The following is a 21,641-nucleotide window of genomic DNA, read 5'->3' as shown; positions in this document are numbered from 1 at the left end:
TGTGCCAGGCAGGGAACCCCTCTGTGAGAGGCACTGGGTAAACACGGTAGAAATGGCAGTGACAGTCTTCATCACGGAGCGTTAGCAATTCAAACAGCCACGTCAGTCAAAGAATTTGAGAGACAGGATGTAATACAAGCAAAGGGAAGAATGTGACAGTTTGCAAACACTGACTGAGTTGCATGATTTTTTTTTTTGTAGGTGTGTTCATTCTTTTAGTATCTTGAAGGAAATGCAAACAAAATTTATCTTGGACGAGTCTATGTGCAAGCGGGGTCTGTTGGAGCTTTATGTTAGATGTAGAAACTTCTTTGCCTTGTAGAAAGAAATAACCAGAGGGCTTTTAGAAATTTTTGAGGATATTATCCAAGGCCTGTTTTTGTCTAAGAGCACGGGGGGTATATCACTGAGTCCAAGGGAAAGGGAGTCTTGTGCCATTCTATTAATAATAAGCAGAAGAAAGTAGCGAGACAGAAGCAGTGGAGCAAAAACAAAACCCCCACCAGACAAACAAAGAAGCCACCAATCAAAAGCTGATGAATTTCCAAGGTAAAATTTTTGGGTAGTCAGAATGGGCTGACATTTCCTAAAATAACCAATTTAATCCCTCCATGCTGCAAAGGGGATATCAAACTTCACAATTTTAAAAAATTAGGCTAAACATTTTCTATTACCCTGAAATTTTGCCTTAGAGAGACGATAACATGGAATGAATTTCCTTGGGAAAGAAAAGAGAAAAGGATGCTGCAGAATTATTTTAGTTAAGATGACTGCAATGCTAAAAATGAATTCTGGGGCAGCACAATAAACTCATACAAGAATATTAATTCTGCTTCCAATCATCCAAGGAGTTCAGTCGCTGAAGCCAGGAGCCCATTCATACTCTGGTTTCCATGGGCTTTGGGTAAGCCTTGCAAATGCTATTTTTTCCTGCTAGATTTGCCTGTGACTCTTTAGTGTTATTAGTCAAAATACTTTCTTCGGCAGAGAAGCAGCCACCTCTCCCCTGCTGCTTTGGCTCTGCCGTGGATTCCTCCATCGTACACCGTGCCTTTTCTCAGTCCTCGTAGGCAGCGCCAAGGGCGGTGCTTGGAGGCACCTTGCTGGGGGTGCTGGTCGGGCATTTGCCCAGCTAACCAGGCACAAACTCCGCATCCTGAGCTCACCATGAAGGTGCAAACACCCTCTGAGGATTCATCTCTGCTCTGGTGTCTTCAAGGAGGTAACCCATTGATTACGGGAGAAGAGTGCTTGGATTTATACCGTACATGAAAATAAAAGCAGAAAGGGAGGTCCCGTGGCTGAGCCCCCAGGTACGGGTCCCTGTGCTTTGCTGTGCCACTTGGCTCTCTCCTCATGTCCCTGGTTCCCCAGGAATCTGCCTGCCCCTGCGGGCAGCTTGTGTTCCCTTGGTGAGGGATGCTCCAAGACTTTGAAAATCCCAACCTGAAGACACTTGTGTCCAACTTTATAAAGATCCTACTGTGCGGCTGCAAAGAGTGAGTAATTTCTATCTATAACACGTTATGAAGTCCTCAGAAAGCAGGCACTAGGGCAGTGTAAAATGGTTATTTTAGCAGTATCTTCTCTTACAATCGCTTGTTCTGCATCTCCACGGAGGGGTGCCTGGCAGCACACAGCCCCGTTGATTTAAGCTCGCCAGGCTCCTGTGCTGCCGCTTTTGCAGAAGCGCCTGAGCTGCCGTGCAGGGCTTGGCCATAAACTGCACAGCCCAAGGAAGATGTTGCTTGTTTGCTAGGACAGGATGAAATCACCCTGTGTACGTCCTCTGTCTATTGCCTCTCCGGGCAGGGAAAACATAAATGCCTTTCCCATCATTTTATTTATTGGCTTTTCTCTGTTTCCTGGGAAAAAGCCTATTTTTTCAGTACTTTTATGTGCGTGTGTGAGAGCCTGTGTGGGGTAGGCGTGTGCGTGTGTGTGTTTAGGAGGTTAAAAAAAATTTCTCGCTGTCAGCAAGTGATGTTACAAACCTGCTCTGACAAGGCTGGTTGTATATTTACAGTTGGTGAGAGCGAAGGCTTCATCAATCTTCACGCTTTGAAAGGGACAGGCCCGCTCCCATGAGCACCTGCTCGGGGAGAACAGCTGAACTGTGACTTTCCAGGGAGCTAGCTGTAAATTTTAGCCATTCCCCCCGCAGCCCACGCATGCTTGAGCTCTTTAACCTTCCCAGGCTGGCAGGAGTCCCAGCAATCAGTTTAGTGCAAAGATGGGGGTTCTTTTTAATTAACCTTTTGTTTCCCACCGCAGGTGCTTCAAAGTTTCTTAATGTTAAAAAGGAAGAGGAAAGAAATTGTTTGCAGAGGTGCGTCCGCTCTTTCGCTTTTTCAACGCTTGGTGATCAAACAGGACCAGTCTTTCTCGTGTTTCTGCTCCCCATCTGTGTAAGTTTATAACAACATCTGCCGCAGGTCTTTGGCACCGGCTCCCTTTAGGTGTCTGCAAAAGGTATTCCTGCGAGCGCCTTTCAGTTTTGTCCTGCAAGGTCACGTTTCCATCCCTTGCGAGGCACCTGCTTTCCCAACCCACTCCTCTTTCTCCAGGCAACTTTCTTCCAACACTTGACTCCCTCGGGGGTTGATGTTCTGTTTAATTACTTTGGCCTCTCGCACCCGGCCAGGGGAAGTTTGATTAGAGACCGGCGGAACACTTCTGCTTCCGCAACCTCCGGTCTTCCCAGAGCGCTTGCCCGATGAAGGGAAAAAAAGCCCCCTTCCTACAACTCCAGACAGGCCATCCTGCACTGAATGCCTTAGTGGCACAGTGGACAAACCCACTGAGAAGGCAGTTTAGAAAATGCAGTAGTAAAGCACAGGGAGAGGATTTAGATGTATCATGTTTGGGAGGCGTAGCACTATTTTTTAACGTTAAAGCACTTGGTTTTCTTCACATACGCTTCCCTATTAATAAAGTAAGCTGTAGCATTTACTATGGTTAAGTATTGGCAACGTTTCCCGACTAAAGGCTTGTGATGTGAAAACACAGCTTGTTAAAATTCCAAAACACTTCATTCCAGGAGGGAACTATTCCTACACTGTAGGAAAAGGGAAGCATTATCCTCTTTGATCAATAAAATGAGTAGAACGAGAACCTGTTTTATCTCTAAGAAAAATCATACGTGGAAATTTATCACAAGGAAAAAATACATTTAAGCCCCACTTAAAATAATAAAATATATCTCTTAGAGAAAGTTTCAGACTTTTCTGTATAAGAGGAATAATGGTTTCTATAATTTAATAGGTGCTAAATTTGGTGAGGAGTGCCAGCAAATCCATTTCACATAATGATATTTTATCTCCCTTGAAATGGTCATTTTCATGAATGCCTTTTTATTGGTTCCCTTGTCCCATGAAGTGTTCAGGGTGGTGCTGCTAATCCCTCAAAAGCTGAGCATATATAGAGGTAGGGGTGACTAGAGTACCCGATTAATAATGGTGACAAAAAATGGGCAGGAACTGCATGACAGTTAAATGTGCTCCCTATAAATAAAGAGCATTTCTACTTTGACCCTAGGGCTGTGGCTTTTTAGCACTTGCTTTTGTAGGAGCTAAGGTGGTCACAACTATTAAAAACTAGAGATGACCCTTAGTCATCTCTAAAAAGGAAAAAAAATAGGGGCGTGTATATGTGTAACGAAGAAGATCTCACTGGAAGTATGGGCTAGAAAAAAACTGAAATTGCCCTTAAAAGAGGGATCTTGTTTACATAGTTCAGGACAATCTTTGTTCCTTGGTAAAAGAACTGATTTATTCTCTTAGGTACCTAATTGCAAATTTGTAGAGCCAAATCTTTTCCTCGTGGAGCTCTGCTGAGATAGACTAGAACATTAGTTATGAAGGTGCAGAAATTTTCAGAGCCCTCACAGTGTGCATTGTATATAAACTAAAACCCATGGTTGTGGTTTCATTCTGGTTGGTACTTTATGCTGACTAGAATCAGTAATCACGGTCTGTGACCACTGTCACAAAAAATAAACTGAGTTTCAGGAAAGGGAATAGAGAATTTTTTCTTGGTTGGGAAAAACAAGCAAAAAGTTTCAAGAAAATCAGAATAAAAGGGAAAGAAATGGAAAATATACAAGGGTAGGTATTCAAGAGGTAACGTATTATATGATATTATAGTGTAAAACCTACATTTATTATGAAATGGCCAGTGACATTCACAATCAGCACAAGGTTTTTGCTGCCTTCCCTCTTATGTGCCATATACTTGTAGAATATAAATTGTCTGAGTTTTGCCACCCTTAAAATTCTCCCATTTTAAGAGGCTGGTTGTCTTCCTGAGAGCTCCTGCAGCCCTGCCTGTGTGGAGGTAAAAGGATGTGCCAACATTTGGTCCTGAAACTGCAAGAGCAGAATGAAGCAATGAGCAGAAGAAGTGACAAGACAATCAGTGGTGGGAAATAAAGGGAAGACTGTGAAAAAGGTTATAATAAATAACAAGGAATGTTGCATGGGCCAAAGGAATAATAGATCAGCAATGGAAAGACTTTAAAAGCTGCTGAGGGTTATTTATTGATAGACATTGTGTAAAAAAAAAAAATCACTGACAGTTTTGCCTTCATTGTCACAAAGGCAGATGGCAGGGCAGATGCCAGCATGAAAGATAAATTTCCTTTTGCATAAAGAAGAAATATTGAAGGAAACTGAGCAGAGGTGATGAAGAAATTAGAGCACTAAAAGACCCTGAAAGCATGTGGTCCATGTCAGCCCCCTTTCAAGACTTTCAGCAGAGTCAGCAAAAAGCAGGAAAACTGTTGCAGGAAATGGGAACCTCTTTGAAGACCAGTAATGGAGAGGTTCCTGCAAATGGCAAGTCCAGAGGTCTAAGGAAGCTGTCCAGGAACTAAAGGTGTACAGAGGAAAGTACCTTTCATGGCTGGGAGGCCAATGTGTGTCTTAATCTGGGGTTGCAGTAGAGAAATACTTCGGAGAAGTTATGAGTTCAATTAAGGAAAACCATCAAAGATTCAAAAATTGGAAGCTGTGCCAATAAAAGGAGAAGGAAACCGACAGAGGCTTTCTGAGGAGTTCGTGCAAATCATAAGCCAGGAAGAGCCAAAAGATATAACTTCTGCAGTGGCAGGAAAAGTTGGATGTAACACAGTACAGACGTGTAATCTGGAGTAAAAGTGCAAATGTGGGACGTGCAAGTGCCTGGTTGAGCTCTGAGCTCCTGGGTACTTGTGAGGATGCATTGGTTTCTGTGGTGCTGGGTGTGAGCTGGGAGATGGTGCGATGCTGGAGGATCTGCAGGACACAAGATAAAGTGATTACGGAGGTGAATTTAACTGAAGGAAGCACAGTTCAGACACAAGAGGAAGGGAACAAATGCTGCAAGGATTTGAGGGCCCCTAGCCTGACTGGGGAACCAGTGAGTGTGAGTCCAGCCCCAGCACTGGCCAGGCAATATTCTGTGTTTCTGCAACAAGATTCAATTAACGATGTTTGATTCACACATTCTAATTAATTAAAGCTCCGAGCATCCCTGTAGTAGGTGAGTGCAGTCTAGGTGGTTACCGCCAGACACGGTGAATCCGACTTGCCAGTGGTTAAAAGCAGGAGGAAATTGACACTTGGGCGAGTGGCTGCCGGCGGGGTGCTGGCCCAGGGGGATGTGTGGCCCATCCTCTGAGCTCAGCGGGCTTCTGGGCAGAGTTTAGGGGCATAAATAAAGGGGAAAGGGAACCAAAAGGAAATTTTTTGGGTTTTGATATTTTTTCCCCTCCCAGTACAGTTCCACAGTAAGGCTTCTACTGCCCGTGAGAGGGTGCACCTCGACCTCCTCAGGCCACGCTGGTGAGGAGACAGCTGCCTCCAGCTGTGTTGTTCGGCAGACACCCTCACCCCCATCTCCAGGACTGATTAATTTGTGCCTCAGATGGATGGAAACACGGAAAAGAAGAAGAAACAGGTCCTCTTGGAAGCCAGCGGGAGGGCTGCCTCCCTCCCAGCCGGGGCAGCACCCACAGCGGGAGAGCCTAACCCGGGCCGAAGCCTCCTCAGGTAAGGCCTCGGGCAGAGTGAGCGTTTTGGGGGGGGTTTCGCTCTGTTTGTGTCGGGAATTGGGGCCCCGTGAGGCGGTGAGGGAGCACAAGGGCAGAGACCCGCGGGGGCATCGCGGCTGAAGCAAGCCGCAGGCTGCCGGGGCGGCCTCGGCCCCTCAGCTCCCGCTCACCGCCAAGAAACCCCCGGCAGCGCCTCAGCCCAGCCGGCCCGCTTGTGGTTGAGCCGCTGCCTGCCGTCCGCCACTAGAGGCTGCTCCACACCTCATTAAATAAACACACAAACAACAATTAACGAAGCAGCCCGACGGCGGGGGCAGCGCGGCCCTGCCGCCCTGGTGGCCGGGGGGAAGGAGGCGTCCGACACCGGGGTGAGGGTCCTCGCCTCGAAACGGCCCCAGGCCCAGGGCACCCCGACAGGGAGGTGTTGACCCCTCACATGTTCCACAAAGCTGCACAAATGTCTATAAAAACTCACACCCCCAAGTAAATATGGCTAGAGGTGCTGCGCTGGGAGCCCGGCAGTCCCTGGTGGCTTTGTGAGGCAGAAGTCTTGCAAGAAATTCATTTGCACAGGTGCCCCGGCTTCCTTGCAAATACCTGCTATCAACACAGAGGTTTGCAAGAGATTTTATCTGCGAGTTGAATTCCTTTGTCTCAGAGGAACTGGAGCGTTTGTTGTTGATCAGGCAGCACCCCTGAAATTCATTCCCTCTTCACTTTGGTTTGAAAAAAAAAAAAAGACAACCCACAAACAAAACCAGAGATGATACATTCATGTAAATAGCAGCCCTAGTGCTGTAGCTATCGCTTTGCCAGGCTGAATGCTATCAGAAAGTGTTGGTGTGCTCTTGTAACTTACACCACAAAAGCTGCGGTTGTTATTAATCTCAGTTCTGCTGTGAGCTGCCGCTTTCACAAAACAATATATAACTTCATTCAAGCATGCTATTGTTGTTGTCTGCCTGGCACTTTAGGCTGCTGTGTGAGGGAACGTTTTATAGGCTCAACATTTACAGTAAGTAAATATCAGCATTTTCACTAGGCTCCTTCATTCTCTCCCCAAAGCTCAGACTTGATTTCCGTTCCCCCCTTCCTCTTTTGCCACCAACTTGATCTTATTAGTCTGCAAAATTATACACTTGTCATAAATCTGGCATTCTGCACCAAGGAGAGCCCATAGCGGCTATGCTCACATTTTCATTTTCTATTTTTAATCAGTGACGGTCCTTTTGTTTAAAAAAAATATGATAATCTTTTTTTTTTTTTTTTTTTTTTTTTTTTTTAGCACTGCTCTGAAAGAATAAAGCTTGAAAGTCTTATACGTTTCCTGGAAAAGCCAGTTGCTGTGTATGCTATTATTTAAAAACAACTACAGCAATGGACAGACCAGACTATATAAGGGATTACTCTCACTTTAATTTCCATATTCAGTGGCCCACACTATCTCTTGTTTAGCCTCTCTGTGCTGCTGAGAGTTAGGGAAATGCTGGCATCCTGTTTTTGCAGAAAGGCAGGGAGGCACAGCTGCATCCACACTAAATGGCTCAGGGCTTGAGGTTGCCTCTTGCCACCAATTTCTGCTCTAAGCACTCTGCTTCCGTGCTGGGGAGATGCTGACCCCAGTTTCCAGACAGATTTTCTGCCAGGGAAGCTCACATAGAAGGTGGGCCTCGCTTGCCTGTTACCTCTGCAAGCGCTTCACACAATAAACGCTGCTTTGCAAATTCAGCGCCACAAACAAGTGAGGGTGATAGAGATGTAGCTTGGAGGCTTCAGACTTTACTTGCAAACAGCATTTCTCGTAGGTAGGTGTGGTTGTATCTTCGTGGGTAGCTAGGAGGGGACTAGAGTCACGGATACATTGAGCAGTCGTCTTTGACTTTGAGGGGGGGGAAAAAAAGAGAACTGACATACCAAATGTGAAAAGTCAAAAGGCAGCCATTCAGTTAGGGAGACTACAGAGGGAACATTGCCTGGACCTGCAGAGGGAAGAGGATTTTCAGAGGAAAAAAGAAGGCAGTGTTAGCTTCCTTGTCTGTTCTAGGCAGCGCTAGTGGTAGGCAGCATTGCTGCTCTGCCTTTTAGTAATTTTATGGACCTGATATTTTAAGGCACCGAAGGGAACGATGATGTTCATTCGACATGTGAGATTATAAAATGGTGAAGTGTTTGTTTGCATGGCCTGGGTTGGTAATGTCTACTTTAGAGAGCTTGTTGTTTTATTACCAGCTTTCTGGTGGAGAATAGTGGAAAGAGTGAAATAGGAGAATTATTATCGTTTATTTTGTTGCAGTTAGGTTTTTATGAAGATAGGTATACAGATGGATATATAGATATGCACGAGCAACTGCAAATGTAAGATGAAAATCTGGGATTTGCATGACAAAGCTGAATTCCTGCCAGACTTCGAGTCCTTTCCTAGGACTATATTTGTTTGCTGAAGAACATCAGTGGTTTGCTTTAATGGAGTATAAAAGGTGGTACAAAAAAGTAGTGGCAGAGATGAGTAGATGGACCGTATAGGCAATGCGAGTTCTCTTTCAGCATTTCAGCACTGCAGTCATTGTGTGCCAGTTGGATTTTTTTACACCTGTGAAGGGGTTTGTAGATACTCGGGCATTTGGGAATGGAAGTCTTCCAGGCTGGGTTATGTGGTAGTAGCAACGTGTACATATATATATATATATATTTGCAGCCATATAGGCATCACTCCTTACCTTCTTACCCTGGATGCTGTTTCTGTGTTGTGAAATATTCCCCTTGTTTTCCTTTTCTCTTTTCTGGAAAGACTTCCAGTAGCATTTGCCATGTTTATAGCTTTTTATGGGACTTGCAACTCTGGAGTTTCATTGCCGCTCCATAATCAATGTTAATTCTCCCCATTTTATAGTTTTAAAAATGTACATGCTCTCTTCTTACCAACTCTGTAAAATGCCATTAGTGTGTCTTGGGATTATCATATTTTGTTTACAAATGCCTTGCTATTGTAAGCCTCTGTCTTTCTATGGTACAGTTACTAGAAAATGGATTAAAATTAAATGAACATATTGCTTTGTTTGTTTGTTTTTAATGAAAGCTGTTTTTTCCAATTAGCTCCCTATTTGATCAAAGATTGCATCTGAGTTAATTGTGTGTTTTTGCCCAGTTTATGAATCTTTCTGTGAGATAACATAAAAGATAATGGGTCAAATTTTGTTTACGTTGCAACCTGTGTGAACTCCATGGTAAAGCGCACACATATCTGTTTCCCAGGGCTAAAGCAGTGCATGGAGATATGCCTGTGAACTAAATTAATTGCACAACAGTAGGCATGCAGCTATTTGATGTTGGCATGCCTCACTTTTTCAGGAGAATTTGTATGCCCAGCTCCAACTGACATTCAGTCTTTGAGTCACCTACTGGATGAATCTTATAGCCTTTGCTAGAGGCAAGAGATTGTCCACAAGTCGCCCGTGTTAGCTGTTTTTATCCCTAGTGCCACGTGTGTAATGGAGAAGCTCTGCTTTGAACTGGCTCAGTTTGACAAATCTCACAGCCATCTTTCAAATGCTGTTGTACCTTGTTTTGTTTTGCAGTGCTGTGCCAGACTTCGGACTGTCCCTCTTCCAACCGCGTTCATTTCTTCCATCCTGGGCTCCTTTCTCACCACACAGCTCTGAAAAGGTGAGAACACTTTGAGAGGCATGAGACCAGCATTGCCCACAACACTCAGCACTGCCAAAAGTAGTCATGGACCTGCCTGTGATATCCCCCCATGGCCGTTGTTACCAGGACCAGTCTCCAGCTGCTGTGTCTCTTAGGGACCATCGCTGCCTGTTGGTGTGATGGCTGTCTTGAACAGGTATTGTCTGAACTTTGGGGTTTTATACTCTTCTGTTTTATGACTTTAAAATCAGTCTTTCCGTCAATAACTTTGTAGATATTACTCAAGCCTGGTGATCGTTGCTGGAGGAGCCCACCTATGTTGGGATAGACATAGCCACAGAGAAATTGGTACAGAGGTTTGATGACCTGCGTTAAGCAGAAAAGAGAGATCGCTGCAGCAATTGTATTTGAGGCATGCTGTCAGTAACCAGCTTCCTGATCACTTGTGTGACAATATCACAATGAAGTTAGTAGAAATCAGTCCTTTCTGGCTGCTTATCAGAGGACGGTACTCTGTTTTCCCCATTAAACGCGTGGTTGGGAGCTCCAATATCTGCAGATGACCTGAAATATTTAAGCCCTTTATCATATATATTGCATTTAACACTGCTTTTCTTGCTTTAGGTAAAATGTTCCCAAGCTACTGGCCGATATTTCAGTGTTACTACTCTTTTGCCTCTCTGGTGATAATAATGTACACATTTTATGATACTGGTGTTTGTGGTGCTGTGACAGCGTTGAGTGACACATTCTTTTGGGTTTGTGTGGCTGTTGTGAAAATCAGATTCTATTAATTTGGTTAGCAACATTCAAATTGATTATTGTCCATGAAAATGATAATTGGAAAATCAGTTATCGATTAACATGAGACTAGGATTCCATACGTCTCAGCATAACTGCAACTTTTTTGAAAAAAATCATTTTTGGTGACTCCTGACGTTTTAACTAAGAGGAATGTTCTCTCTGTTTAATGCGCTTTTTCTAGGGTGAATCCTGAACCACCTTCTGTCACAGGCTACAGATACTAGTCTGGATAGTAAATATGAAATCTGTGTTGATCTCTGCACTGCCAACACCTATTCCTTCATTTCTTCTTTGTGCTTTTGCTACCTAGACATGGTATCTGACTCCTTGCAGCTTACCTCCTGGCCTAATGATAGGTAACAACAGAACAATTCATCCAGGAACAACTTGTTCTCTACCTGCTTGGATGGGGAGGTAGGAAAATGTTCCTAACTCTGAATGGAATGAAGCACTGCTCTACTGCCACTGCCAGCCAAATAAATACAAAAAAAAATAAAAAAATTGCTATATTCTTATGTTTACTATTAAAAGCAAATGTAATACATACTTTTTTATAATTACTATTGCACTTACACTAAGGGACCTTAGCTGTAGACTTATTCATACTTATGTAGGGGCTGCAAAAAAACATAGTTAAAAGGAAGTTGTCTTTGTGATGAACCCAATCTGTTACTTGAATATGAGTGGAGCTTCTGTAATTCTGATTGCAGACAATCCCAAGTAATTCGTTGACAACAACGTTGTTGTTCCAAATTGGTACTACAATAGCAGAAATGAATCTGACCCAAAGCATCTCTCTAGCATGTTTCCTTATCAAATTATTATGTTTTGTTTCCATTCCTTCCACAGAGTGCTTTTGCTGCTGTCTTGCAGCACTCTGCAGGGACGCCATGAGGGTATTTTGCAGAGACAATGTCTAGCTTTGCTTTCATTTCTCTTAGGAGAGAGCTCCTATGATGCCTTTTTGGCCTATATTTCATATTGTTTGTGTGTATAACAGGATCGGATGATTGAAACCTACTACCTGGGATCTGAAATGAATTGTTTGCTTTCTCATGAAACGTTACGCTTCTGCAATTCCTTCCCCTTTGCACACATATACATATGCGTGCATTCACACAGACACACTGGGGCTTCATCATACGGCAAATTGCTTATACACATGTAAGCAAATATCTTCTCAAATCATCTCTTATCACCAAGTGGGGTGTGGTGCTTGTTGTTCAAGGGGTTGAGGTTGCCTTTCAATCTGCCAGGGCCAGCCTGACACCAAAAATAAACAGCATAAGCCTGGAACGGTTGTCACAAGGGGCAGAGAGAACTTGTCAGGCAGGAGTGTGTGAGCCGGCAAGATGATAATGTGGCATGACACTTCTGAAATGAGACACCGGTTGCCATGGTGAGGAGTCAGGAGGGACTATCTCTCCAGAGGCTGAAATAAAACATGCTTTAAATGATGTTTGATTAGAATTTAGATCATGTAACTGAGTGGCTGGACCCTTTTTTTTTTTTTTTTTTTCCCTTTTTCTTCCCCCCTCCCTTTACTTGTTGTCGTTGTCGTCTTTGGCTGCTGGCAGAGTTCACTTTGGGAAGAAAGGGCTCTGGGTCCGGAGCAGCCCCGGCTGTCACCCCCCTCGCTCCACCACTTCCAGCGTGCTGAGAGGTTACTTAGTTCCATGCCCAGTCAATTATGCTCCTTGCTAACTCTGCTTGCATTTTCCACTTGAGTCCATCATAGTTTAAACCAGTTAAAAATGATTCCCTCTGTTCTGAAAAACAGTTAATCAATAACACCCTGAGAATATTTCTTGTCTTCGTTTGCTTTCCCTGACTGGTCTACTCCAGGTATCCGTCATCTTGTTAATATATATTTAAAATACAGTCCGTGAAGTCTCAAGCACAATATCCTTGGACTCTTCATATTAAAAGAGGGTGTTAGTGTGTGTGTATGTGCCAGTCTAAGTGGTAAAAGGAGCCCGAAACAAGAAACATTTGAGAGAATAATGCAAAACAATCGTCCTTGTGGCCTTCTAAACGGAATGGGATTTTAAAAAGTAATTATAGCTTTCTTTGCAGTTTAATACAGCGCAGTACTAAATGTATTTTTCATGTATTTCCCAACAGAAAAGAGTTGGTGGTGGGGTACAGAACTTTCTAACTGTGTGGTGCCTGTTGGTGTATCCAGCCTTTTAAAAACCTTGAAGCAGGCATCCGATACGTGGGTAAGTCTGTTGGAAAGTAATAGACAATTCCTGTGTTGCCGGGATGTGGACAAAAGCACTCTGCAAAGAAGGACAAATGCACCATGTTCTGTTAATTTCAAGATCATCTGAAGGCCAGCTATTTCTTGATGTAAATCCACTAGCTTTGCTGGTGCTAACGCACACAGAGTAACAGGGCCGAAATTTTTTTAGGTGCCATCTCTACTCATTTGTAAGTGGAAGGTACCAAAATACAAGGGATTTTTTTTTTTTTGGTTGCTGGAGTGAACTGAGTTTGATGACTCTCTGTTGGGAGCCATTGTTAAGTCCACAACGGACAAGTCAATGTAGAAGCAGGTGCCAATTTTTTTCACAAAAGGCAGAAATTCAAACAATCACAGCCACACTACCATAGCACGCACTAGGTGGAGATACTTTGCGCACTGGTAAAATTCCTATGCAACTGTGAATGGAGGTGTATGTAGCTAATAATGATATTCTTATATACACAGTGCAAATGAGCTTCCCCTTTATCAGCACATTTAAATTGTGGTCATTTGCTTTGGTAATTGAAATAGTTACACCAGGCCCAAGAACGTGTGACTACAAGTACGCTTTTCTCGGCTATTAAAATCTCTATGCAAGATCATGCTGATTAGAGTCTCTATTGTGTGTATTTGGAAGAAAAAAAAAATGACTACATAGTGGCTATGCATGAGATGAAGTATATTCTAGGAGTCACACGATGCCCTGTAATTTATGAGAGACAAAGAGGTACATTAGATATTGTTAGAATACATAATAATCCTCTGGCAATAATTTATTCGGCTTGCAAGGTTAGGATCTCCATAATTCTTGGTTGCACTCTAATGAAGACTGCTGATACTTATTATATATTTTTGTGTACATTAGAGGTACCTGTGAATATATGGATACTGTACTTGCCTCCTGCTACCCCACTACTCATGGAGCTGCCAGTGGGACTATATTGTGTGGGCCATTTGTCTAAATAGTCTGGGGAAGTGCATGAGCTGTATTGGCTTCTTGTCAGGGGTTCTCTTTAACTTTGTGCCCATAAAATCATCTTCTGCAGATTTAGCCTGCTTTTCTCTTGCTATTAGGTCACCCCTGGCTTGGGGTTGACACAAGCATCATCAGGAAGTCATGATCTTCTGCAGAACATGCTGTTCATCTGCAAATCCAGACAAAACAGATAGACGTTCCCCCAGAAGTTTTAAGCTTGGCACGCAAACTTGATTAATTTGTTGGTGTGATGGCGTGGGGTGGCCTGGACTGAGGGGGGAAAAAGAGAGGAAGGGAAGAAATCAAAACTTTTATTCACCCCCAAATTCAGTGACTTTCCATAAAACTTTTGCTTCAAAATCAGTTTATGATTCCACCCATAAAGTCATTTGCAAGTGATTTATTACCATCTGACAGCTCACTCCAGGAATTTTGGTGACACTCCATGGGTCCTTTGAGCTTTATGTTCAAATTTAATGGTGATCACTGCAGCCAGATGGATGAAGAATATCCATTTCTTCACCACTGTTCTTGTATTGGCCTCGGGGATTAGAAAAGTAGGTCTTTTATTTAGTTACACTGTCAGCAGCAATTTTGATGTGAATTCAGTTGCTCAGTTTGGAGTTCAAATGTTCCAGTCTGAATACAGCAGCATGGGGCTGTAAAGCATCTTGAAAACTGCTCTGCTGCTTGTCCCGTGTCTGCACAGAAAGCTGCCCAGGGCCTGTGATGGGCATTGGGTCTGAGTAGCAAGAGCGAGGTGGACGTAAAGCCATGGGAGAAAGGGAGAGTCATTTTTGAAAGGCAGCAAGATGAACTGAGAGTGCCTTGGATGAGAACCTCGCAGAAGGCAGCACACGTCTTTGGACAGCACGCTTCCTTCTGTGGAGGAACAGCACGGGATAGGTGGTGGGAAGAAGTAGGCAACAGTATTAGATGGAGCAATGGGACATATCATCTGCTGCGTCTTGGCCAAGAGTAAAAATTCTTTGTTCCTATAGTCCAGAAGGGAGAAAAATGTTCACATGCATAATGCAATGGAAATAAATAGGGAGAGGGAACTTGAGGTGAGGAGCTTGATGCTACGAGAGCTGGGTGAATAGGGGCAGTGATGACAACATTGGACTAATGAAAAACTGTTTTGAATGGGGAAGCCTCAGTCTATCGCCCTGTTTATGGGTGGGTTTCTTCAGTTAGGGGCTTGACTTTTGGCAGCCTCATTTTAAAACCAAGATATTTTTCTGCTTAGCTCATTCCGATATGTGTTCACACGTAAGAATCAGTGGTAAGGACGGGGTTAAAATTATTTATCTATAGGGCTTTTTTGTGCATATTAATTAGGTGTTGCTCTATTTTATCGCTATAGTGCACTTTGTATAGCAGTTTTAAAAACGCTTTAAGTAATGTTTGCTATGCATCCTGCAGTCTAATCTACCACATAATTTAGGTTATTCATGCCATGGAATTTACTTAACACTGACGTAGAAATTAGCCCTAAAGTGCTGGAAGATCCCCGGGCTGCTGATTATGGTTGCCCGATAAGAGCATAGGCCTACAATGATTTTATACATTGTTTTCATCTAATAGTTTATCTGTTTTTGAAGGCAGTCAGCATTTTGATCATATAGGCACACATTATGATCCTCACCACCAATACAGAGTCAAGAGAAAAGCCACCCTTGCAGGCTGTTTGGTATGCAGGACTACAATACTAAACGTCAGATCCTGTAGCAATACTGTGTCTCTGGCCCCGAGTCAGTCAGGATCACACACCACGGCAGTGGCACTACTTAAATAGCTAACGTTGTATCATTGCCCTTCCTGATTTGGGCCTCTAATAGCTGTGGAGTTCAGCGAAATGGCTTTGTCAGTACGGAGGCCGGTGTGCCTCTAACCTGGTGCCAAGCTGGTGCTGAAGACAAAGCCCTCTTTGACCATGGTGCTGAAGGCAGAGACAAGCTGCAGTCATTCACAATCCTTCTGCAGCGCTGGAGGGGGCAGGTGCTTAGTGTGGAAGTGTTTGCAGATGTAGGGGCCATGAAGACGTCTCTCTGGATTTCAGCAAGGCCAGGATTTCACGCTTGGTCCAGAGCAAGGTGATCAGCCTTTTCTGCTCGGCTGTTTGGGTGACAAGAGCCTGGTCTCAGGTGATGTAAGTCACCGTGGCTTCTCTGAAGTTATGTCAGTTTAATCCATCTGTAGATCTGATTCTCTCATTTCAGCCAATTATTATTATTATTATTATTATTATTATTCATAGGGAAGTTACTACAGAACTATAAATCTCAACAGATTGTCTCTTTGAGAGTGCTTGATTTCTGCATATGGCTGTCTAGAATTTACTCTGCCTATTTTGAACCTGAATGCATCTAATCAGCTTCTGGTTACAGGCCTCTACAGGATAATTAACAAAAAAAGCAAAGAGGAAATCATCCAGAAATTATTAAACAGCTTCTTCAAGTACCTTCTGTGGAAACTGTTTTTTTTTTTCCCTTGAACCTTGTATTAAAACCTACAAGATTACTCCATGGGGAATTTTGCAAGTTTTCATTTTCCCACCGTATTTCCAAACCATTGTCGTCCCTTCATGTATGCTTTTCCTTTGGCCAAAGCACATACAGCTTCGCCACAACATTTGCATGTGCTGTTGTAGCACAAAGCTCTTCTGATCCCACATCAGGTGTCAAATCTTTAATATGATTTCCTACATGTTTGACTAATCAATGAAGAACATCATCATGAAAGATAATTTTACCCTCTGGCACTTCAGGGACAGGATAATGAGGCCTGGTGTTTTCCATTTTTTATTCCTCCACAAGAATCTACATTTTTTAGTCCCAGCTAATTGATTTAAGTTCATGGAGGAAGGTTTTTTTCCCTTTCCCTTCCAGTATCTTGGATATTAATGGATTCTAGTGAGCTAGCAGAGCTGTGTGATCAGTATGTTTAGAGATTCAATACACTGCTGTTCTGACCTTTCGGAAGCCAGGGGAAAAGCATTAGGCCCAGCATGTTGATCCCACATGAACACTGGAATCTCAGGCAGGTTGGAGCTTCTGGAACTGGCTGGAGGTGTGTGGGCTTTCTGCAGCAAGGGAGGTTCGTTCTCAAATCCTTTGCCAAGCAGGAGGGAGTGTAGTCTCGTGACCCAGTAAGCAGTGGGGAGATAAATGACCTTGCTTAGGAAATGGTGGAAGGCGGACGGGTGGAAGCTGAGACTTACAGAGGAGCTCAGGCAGCCATGCATTGCTCTGAAAACCCTGGTCAGAAAGCATGGCACAGCAGGGAGTGAGTGCTGAACCATGGACACAGGCCAGATCTCTGAGCTCCTGCTCCCCTGATTTCATCGGAGAATCATTGCCCTGTTCCTTCTCAGCAGGCCATGAAGCTGCTGGCTTTGGAGGAGAGCTGGGCAGGCTCCTCACCGATCACCTGTGGGGCTGACAGAGTGGGACATAGCCCTTTTCGAGCAGTAGCTGAACTCCATATCAGCAAAAATATGTTTGTCTAGATATCCTTTCCTGAATTTGTGTGAACTAACAAGTACAAAACGGTTTCATTTAGCGAGGAGCCACTGATAGCGTTTATCAGCTAAACTCTAGTCTGTGAGGTATCCTCTCTTCTCACGTCCTTGGCAGGTGAGGTCCAAATTTCTTTCTGAATGAGTGAGCAAGAGATGGAGAGGACAGAGCTTCAGGACAGCCAGTTCGGAGGCTGCTGGCGTCTTCAGGTGAGCAATCTCCGTCCAGCCCCTCCTTCACCCTGCTGCCCAGGCAGGGGCAGGTTGTGTGCGTGCTGCCTGGCCGGGGTGTCCAGGATTCCTGCCTCGCCTGGGCGACCGAATGAGTGGCTTCAAAGGCTGTTTCCCACTTGGCAGTGATGTGACAACGAAGCTCCTGGTGCAAAATATGGACGTTTCCTGGTCACTGATATATATTCTTGGCCACTGATCCCGTAGGTCCACTTGATGAGACCTGAGAAGGAATATGTTCCCACTGCAGCATGTACCTGAGGCTCTAAAAAGTGTTAGACTTCTTTTTATGAATAATTTGTGTATTTCTTCTGTATTTTACCACCATTAACTAGAGTTATTTTTGTATTATGATTTTATTTTAAGGATGGCAGCAGCCTATGACAGATTTGTTTAGGGTTGGCCCTATTCATAAATTAAGCAGCAGATAAAATTTAATTTTTCTTATAAGAAAAGCCTATAGCTCCTTAAATTGCTCATTTAACATCACTGAAAAGTAATACTCCACTTTAGAATGGACATCGTATTAACTTTAAAAGGCCTATTTAAAGTGACGGTTGTCAGTGAGTGAAAGCCAGATATGGTAATTTCGAGTTACAAATCAGAGTGAGGAAACTGTGGAATGGACAACCTTGTTAACACAAGCGCGACGGAGGAAGCACCGGGGTCAGAGTGCCAGCACGGAAAGGAATAAAGACACAGCACCAAAAATATGTCCTATAATTAGGGCAGCTGTAAGAGTCAAGGTTGAAGATTCTTCACCATGACATGTCTGATATAGAAAAAGTGATAGCCAAGAGTAATCACTTAGAGGCACCGAGCCTTAAAGGAGCAGCACGGCTAGTCCCCTGGCAGGGCAGGGAAACCTGGAAGACAAAGGACGGAGGGGCCCGGGGTGGCTCTGGAGCAGGGTGCGTGGGGAAGGGTAGGGAGGAGCCGGGAATTTCAAGGGTCAGCACTCAAAGGGACCGCAGACGAGAGAAGAGATCGCTTATCAGAGAGGTTTTCTGATCACGGTGTGGAACGGTGGTATCGCAGGGGGCAGGGGGGTTCCGCTGGGTGCCGGTGGGGGTACCCTGGGCTTCAGTGGAGTGGGTGGCAGCGGTGAACCCCTGGGGACACCGAGGGAGGAAGGTGGCAGGAGGAAGCTGAATCTGTGCACGTGTCCGTGGACAGACACAGACATGCGTGGGTACGCGGGGCGGCGGGAGAAGCTGGGCAGGATTTGGTGGGCACACAACTGCACAGACGTTCAGAGGGCGCAGGAAGGAGCCTCCGAGCAGCAAGCAGGCCGCAGGCGCACCTCCTGTTGGACGAGCAGCAGACGGGGGATGCAGGGTTGCTTCCCCCACGGCCTTCCCCAGGGCTGGGTGTTCACAGAGGGGAGGGACAGAAAGCGCCTGGGGCCTGGCTCGGACTCTCGAGGTCAGCCTGCAGGGATTTGCAGGAGCAAACGGGATGGAGCCAGCCTGCAGCACGCTCCACGCCTCCTGTGGGAGCCTGCGTGACTGGGGTGCGTGTGAAGGAACGGTTTTGGGAGCCTTCCTCGGCATCCTGGTGGGGCTGAGTGGGGGGAGCTGGCGTGACTTCGCCTGGGGCGGGTGGGTGGCCAATGCCCAGAGGAAGATCCCTTGCCAGCTGGGTCACAGTGGGGCAAGGAGACGTTTCTGTTAGTGGAGGACACCTCCTCAGGTGATTCCGGCTTCCTGGGAGTCCTTTGGGATCTGCAGAAACCCGCCAGGCTTTCTGCCTCCTCTGTGCCACTGGGCAATGGTTGCAGGGGGAGCCCGCTCGGCTGCTGCCTGTCCTCGGGGATTGATCCGGCCCCGCCAGCTGGTGCGGAGTGACACGAGCACACGCTTTTCTCCCGTGCTCCCCGCCTCCTCCATGGGATCCACTTGAAAGGATAAAAGAAATTCAGGCTGAACGAGTGCCGTGCTCCCCAAACACTCTTCTTTCTTCCCGTTAAAGTGCATTACATGAGAGCTGGTGTAATTTAATGTAACCCATCTCCCTGAGCTCCCCTGTTGTGCATCTGAGAGCTCTTGGGCTGGACCAGGCACCTGTGGTCTCCGGGAGCTGCAGTGCTCCCTCTCCCCCTCCACGTTTCTGTGTAACCCACAACATCTCTCTGGACAAGCCCGTTCCCCGCTTAGGCTGAATGCTTTCTTACGGTATTTAAAGGTTTGTAAGTAATAACCACGAGCCCTTGAGAGAGGGACTGTTTGACCTTGCTTTGGGCTACTGTCTCCCCTCCCATTGCTATCATAATGTAGATTCGGTCGCCTCATATCAATTTTTGCCTACCTGCTTGTAGAGCCAAACCTTTCTTGATGGGCAGGAGAGTCAGCCTGCCTCTTTGGACATCTCCGGTATCCATCGGTAGGTTTGCAGCGTGGGTTTGGAAGGCTGAAGGGAAGCAGCCTTTGCACAACCCCCTGAGCAGCGTCACTGTAGCACTGGACAAGGAGTTTGCTGGCAGATCAAAGGCTGAGTCGTTCAGCTTCCCACGCAGCCCCTTTGTCAGCCAGTTTATTTTGCCTTTGTCTTTGTCGACCTGTACTTGGGGACGCTAATTCGATTTTCCATTGAGAGGTGCGGATATCTATATTATTTTCCTAAAACTCCAGAGAATATTATAAATTTCTTTTTATTGCTTCCAGCCATGTTATTTAAAGTAATTAACCTTAATTTATAAATTTTTATATCAAACTGCCTTTTAACTTTTAGAACTGGCAGGAGAAGTCCATTTCCCAGGGCTCCTAATAGTTCTCCATTTAATCAAAATTCATCCATCAGATTCCAGTGTTAAATCATCTTTTAATTGGGAGTTACATTCTGGTTAATAGTTTTATAATTCGCCGCCTCTAATAGTTTTTACCACAGGGATCTACTCCATTTTTTCTCACTCTATTATTCCTGGTGTTCAGCAGGGACATTTTAAAAACGTTCACTTCCCCTGCCTGTTCTTTGTGATCTCATTAATTCTTGATAGCAAGTTCCCTTTCTCCTCATTACTGGAGCATAACTACCTTTATCACTAGGTGAAACCTTACTCATTTCTACAAGTGCTCTCCTTTTATTTATTTATTTATTTTTGTTTGTCTCTTAAGAAAACAATCTGCCATTTATTTCGGCAAATAAGAATATATGTATTGTGTATGGTCTCTGCATTTGACATATCGAGGTTTCAGACTGGAGATTTTGGGGGCAAGAACTTTCTCTAGCTTAGTGTTGGCACAGTGGGGCCTTGATATTAGTTAGGTTTTCTACGAGATACTGCCAATCAAAATATGAACTATTAATATTAGTGACGTCAGAGAACAATCCAGGAGTTATAAAGGGAATTGATTGACAGGAATCACTGATCTTTTTGGAGACTCATTTGCTGTGTGCCCGCACGCCCTTTTCTCATAGCGTGTTCCGTGAACTGCTGCTGATGTCCACCAGCACGGAAGAGCAGAATCAGGCCTCGCCACTTTTGAGCACCAAATGCTGGTTTCCTTGCACGTGAACTCTGCAGTGCAGCACTTGGCTGTCAGACACGCCGCATGCAGATGGCCTCGCTCGATGCAGCTAAGCAGTTAGGGCAGTGCTGCATTAGCTTGGTATCCTCCCAAAACAATAAAAAGAGCCCAAGGAGAAGTAAATAACGTTGTATATGAGGTAGTAAAACCAAGCTTGTCGTTTTTCAAAAAATGCCTAGAATTAGCGTAAAATTAAATTTGAAACCTTAATTCTCCAAGGGCTGATTCTCAATTTGCAGATCCACAAAACCTCTGCAAATTACCCTACCAATCCTACTGACAGTCTTATAGGAATATGTTATATTGACTACCCAAAGTCAGCCTCTGCAAAGAAGAGTGCGTTGTAAAGTGCCATTGGTAAGAGGAAGGAAAGACAGTCTCCCAGGTTTATATCGTAGTCCCTCGAACAGTCTTGTAGAATCATTCCATATATAACTTCATGTAGGAAAAATAGGATGGACAAGTGTAAACAGAATTATTATACAATTATAGTGGTCCTCAGAATAACTATAACACTGTCCACAGTAATTTTTATGTCTCCATAAACTACTACCGCTGTGGTATTCTTTTAGCCCTTCTTTCGCCCATGCGGTAATGTGATAACTTTTCCTACCTAAAGTATGCATCAGTGCGGTAATTTGATATGACAATGATTACGA

General features: G+C 44.5%; 1 long non-coding RNA gene across 2 annotated transcripts; it reads left to right on the top strand.

Annotated features, from left to right (window-relative positions):
• Positions 1-3,561: 3,561 nt before the first annotated feature.
• Positions 3,562-11,564, top strand: LOC310884363. Of its 2 annotated transcripts, XR_014574192.1 has the most exons (4): positions 3,562-6,029; positions 9,607-9,872; positions 10,791-10,894; positions 11,481-11,564. It is a non-coding gene; the product is annotated as an uncharacterized lncRNA (long non-coding RNA). The 2 variants fall into 2 exon arrangements; XR_014574193.1 differs by having other exon boundaries at positions 9,607-10,894.
• The last annotated feature ends 10,077 nt before the right edge of the window (positions 11,565-21,641 follow it).

Source organism: Anser anser, assembly GCF_964211835.1.
Source record: "Anser anser genome assembly, chromosome: 20".
NCBI lineage: Eukaryota > Metazoa > Chordata > Aves > Anseriformes > Anatidae > Anser > Anser anser.
The sequence above is the reverse complement of the archived record's forward strand: the minus strand, read 5'-3'. Positions and strand labels throughout refer to the sequence as shown.